The sequence below is a fragment of the Octopus sinensis genome, linkage group LG18, assembly GCF_006345805.1.
Source record: "Octopus sinensis linkage group LG18, ASM634580v1, whole genome shotgun sequence".
Taxonomy (NCBI): Eukaryota; Metazoa; Mollusca; class Cephalopoda; order Octopoda; family Octopodidae; genus Octopus; species Octopus sinensis.
The window spans coordinates 35,844,545-35,849,544 of NC_043014.1; positions in this window are offsets into that span (position 1 = coordinate 35,844,545).

Consider the following 5,000-nt stretch of genomic DNA (forward strand, 5'->3'; position numbering starts at 1 on the left):
TTTTAATGCGCCATGGAAAAGTTGGAATGCAAGGGGGATAACTAAAACTATGTAGAATTTCAAGGGAGTTAACTACTGAAAGTATTTAAAATAAGACGATGTTCAAGGGAGATAACTAGAGAAAAGTATTTTAGAATAACTTCCCTTATTCCTTTATTCACTTGTTTGTGTACTCATTTGTTTAATTATTTCTTTTATGAGTTAGTTTGTTATCGGATGTATGTATATTTCGAAGATTAAGTAATGTGATTATGATGTGATTTTCGTGTGAAATGGATTGTAAAATACATGTAGAATGATGAATGTTTTATGTGTAATACGCATAGAAAGAACATTGGCGCAGGAGTGGCTGTTTGGTAAGTAGCTTGCTAACCAACCACATGGTTCCGGGTTCAGTCCCACTGCGTGGCACCTTGGGCAAGTATCTTCTGCTATAGCCCCGGGCCGACCAATGCCTTGTGAGTGGATTTGGTAGACGGAAACTGAAAGAAGCCTGTCGTATATATGTATATATATATAAGTGTGTGTTCCCCTGTGTTTGTTCCCCTAGCATTGCTTGACAACCGATGCTGGTGTGTTTACGTCCCCGTCACTTAGCGGTTCGGCAAAAGAGACCGATAGAATAAGTACTGGGCTTACAAAGAATAAGTCCCGGGGTCAATTTGCTCGACTAAAGGCGGTGCTCCAGCATGGCCGCAGTCAAATTACTGAAACAAGTAAAAAGAGTAAAAAGAGAAAAGAAAAAGAGTATTGGATGAATTTGGCCGTCGGGGTACCACAAATATGCAGTGATCACCAAATGTGTATGAAATTTCTGTAGAATATTTACAGTCAAGTACTGAAACAGAGACAGAAATAGAGAATAAGAAAAGAGTCTAGAGGAAGAGTGAAAGAGAGAGGGGAGAGAGAATGTGTGTGCGTCTTTCTGTGTGTGTGTGTGTGTGTGTGTGGTGTGTGTGTGTGTGTGTGTGTGTGTGTGTGTGTGTGTGTGTGTGTGCGTGTGTGTGTGTGTGTGCGCATGCGTATATTCAGTCACCTTTTCAGAGGAAACAGAAAAATGTAAATAAGATAGAATGATGGTAGACAAATAGAGTGTGTATTAGAGAACAGAAAAATATCCAAATATAGTGTGGGGGTGTATGACTGAGAGAGATGCAGAGAGAGGGTGTACTTCGACAAAAAGACAGTGAGACACAAGCATAGGGAGAGAGAGAGGAAGACATGTAGTGTGAGAGAGAGAGACAGAGATGTAGATAGAAAGCGAAGTAATGAGATAGAGAGACAGTGAGAGAGAAATTTAAAAGGGAGAGAGAGAAGGGCGTCTATTTTCAAAGAGATAAACTCTAGAAGTTGGTGAAGCAGAGAGTACATTGACTCACGTGACCAAACGGAAAAACCAAATGAATTTTCTAGTAATCAACTGTCCAACGAAGCAAGAACAATGTTACATTGTTTATCGGCTAATCATGTTTTTTTCCACGTATGTATGTATGTATGTATGTTGTATGTATGTATGTAAAGATAAATTATAAGACATATATATATATATATATATATGGAGGCGCAATGGCCCAGAGGTTAGGGCAGCGGACTCGCGGTCGTGGGGTCGCGGTTTCGATTCCCAGACCGAGTGTTGTGAGTGTTTATTGAGCGAAAACACCTAAAGCTCCACGAAGCTCCTGCAGGGGATGGTGTCGATCCCTGCTGTACTCTTTCGCCACAACTTTCTCTCACTCTTTCTTCTGTTGGCCTGCTCGCTTAGCCAGCGGGGTGGCGTCATTTGAAGGCTAAAAAACAGTGCGAAGCGCATTGTGACCAGCGATGTGTAGCAACATCTGACAGCCTGGTCGGTCACGCTGATCACGGTGGTGTATATATATATATATATATAGCGAGAGAGAGAGAGAGAGAGAGAGAGAGAGTGAGAGCAATAAGAAAATGGAGGGGATCAATAGTTGGTATTCATCAACTTTTAGACTTTATATTATGTCAACTTATTTATTTATTAATTTACTAATTCCTATATGTTACGTATATATTTTAATAATTAATGATATCTTAATATATTATATACGTAAAGCATAATATGCTATGACTGTTCTAATTGTTCTTTCAGTAAATTAATAAATAAATAAGTTGACATAATATAATGTCTAAAAGTTGATGAATACCACCTAATGATCCCCTCCTTATATGTATGTAATATAATTTTTTCAGAATCTTCAGATTTTTCAATATGCTAGGCCACTGGTTTTAAATTGATATTAATCAAATTAATATTCAATTTTTCATCCTTATTATTTAAATTTATATATATATATATATATAATATATATATAATATATATATATATATATATATATATATATATATATATATGTATTTATGTATGTATGTATGTATGTATGTATGTATGTATATATATATATATATATATGTATATATATATATATATATATATATATATATATTTATTTATTTATATGTACGTATGTGTGTATGTATGTATGTATGTATGTATGTATGTATGTATGTATGTTTGTGTCTGCGTGGTATTTGTTATCCACCAGTGCTTGACAATCAGTTTTGGCTTATTTACGTTGTCATGTGGTGGAGAGTGGCAAATACAGATAATAAATTTATCGATGAATTCAAGTGCAGTTTTTTTTAATCAATTAACTGACAATTAATTAAGTTTCACTGTTGCATAATGATGCCACTTAAGCGGACCAATGTAGTTTCGTCGCAGTTTTCATATCCCTGCTGTTAAAGACATGGGCTGCCTTATCTGCCCTGTATTTAATCATAGCTTTTGCTGAATGATAAGTTGACTTGTTGCTATGCAAACACACCAACATTTTAGTTAACACGTAATACGTGTGTGATGGCCATGACAGAGCATTGTCCAAGATAGTGAAAGCTGATACTTCTGGGGAATGTTATGGCATTACTTAAACATACCGGCGTTACCTGATATTTACCAGCGATAAATATCATATGCATAGGTTATGTTGTTGAGTGGTGTGTTTGTTCGTGTAGCTATGTGCTTGTGGGTGTGATTGTGTGTTGTCGTCTCTCTGTGTGTTTCTATTAAATTATGTAAGTGGGTATATGTAAAGGCAGTGGCGGTTCGTTTATAGGAGCTGCAGAACTACAGCACCCCCTATTTTCGCTCGATATTATCGATAACATTTAAAATAATGAGTCCCTTTTTCTTTAATTCTTTCTTTATACTTGTACATTATATAAATCAATTGCAGCGTGGAAGGTGTTTGTAAGCCATTTAAGAAACATACAAAAGCCGTTCGATTCACTTCAACATTTAAGTTTAATTTGTCAAAATATTTTCGTCGCTTTAAGACCGCGACCTGTTCACTGACAAAAACCCGTGCTGCACGGATTTTTGTCATTGATTTTTGTCAGTGAACAGGTCGCGGTCTTAAAGCGATGAAAATATTTTGACAAATTAAACTTAAATGTTGAGGTGAATCGAACGGCTTTTGTTTGTTTCTTAAATGGCTCACAAATACCTTCCGCGCTGCAATTGTTTTCGTTTCAGCACACGATCTCAGATCAAATCACTTGCTATGCAAGTACATCTCCGTCATTATATAATCCTTAAGCTTAATGTCAGTAGCCATCCCCTAGTTTATGAAAAAAAAACCAAAAATCCTTGTATAGAACTGTGCACTTCACAGTTACAACGACGCAATTTTTGGCTGTTGTGCGCATGCTCACATGTCCGAGCTAGGACGCTGTACGCAAGGGAGAGAGAGCACAGCGTGAACGACAGTGCCGGTGAAAGTGTTTCTTTTTGACTCCGCGTATGTTGTGCTTAAAAACGTGTTTATATTCTTGAATGTGATAAAGTGTAGAATTAGATTATTATCCTTCTTCCAGCTTCAGTGTTGCTGCCAGGATTTGAAAATTGGGCACATTTCCCCACCTTATTTTGTGATTCAGGAGGTGGGGTTGAAAAACAATGGAGAATTCGCGGCGGTGTTCAGTGAACAAATTAAACACTACCCGTTAGTGGCTAAAACGCAAACCGATCAAGTTTATTAATAAATTTTCTTTTTATATGTTTGTTTCCTTTTGCACAATATTAAAAGAACGGCTAAAAATTTTCTGAAGCGGCACCCCAACTAATTTTATATGCGAGCCGCCACTGCGTAAGGGTCTATGAGTGTAGTGTTTCAATGTTTGCATGAAGGTATGTGTCAGTGTATGTTTCAAAGTGTTTTGAAATTTGAGTGAGCGAGTGATTGAGCTGTGTGTGTATGTATGTGTACACAAGTGTGCGCGTGAGTCTTGTACAGATGTTTGTGTGAATATATTGTTTAGTAGGATGCAAAATATGTAAGAAAATATTTTGAATTATAATGATAATGATGATGATGATGATGATGATGATGATGATGATGATGATGATGATGATGATGATGATGATGATGATGATGATGATGATGATAATCCTTTCTATTACAGATACAAGGCCTAAAATGTTGGGGGAGCGGGTAAATCGATAACATCAACCCCAATGTTCAACTGGTGCTTACTTTAACGAACATGGAAAAAAAATTCAACAATGTGTAAACCTCAATGGGGAGATTTTCAAGGGCTAATAAAAGCAACAATAATGATAAATAATAATAATAATTACAGAGGCCAACAGATTCTAACTTTTTTCTGTTGACCTAAGTTTGATACCTATTTGGGGGTAAATTGGGGTCACTGTGTTTTAAAATAACAATAGTTTTTTTTTTCTAGGAACTGGCCCATATTGGCCCCATCCGTAGCCCCATGTTTGAAATTTTTGGATTCCCCTGACTCTTTTTGTTATATATGTGGGTATTTTGCAGTACCAAGTCAAAGAATGAGCGTTAATAACATAGCTTACTTTAAGATTAAAGTTGGTGGTTAGGATAAATCGTGGGCCAGCACAATGTATGTAAACGCTATGTCGAAAATCTACGCCAATGGACAAAGGGCACAAGGAA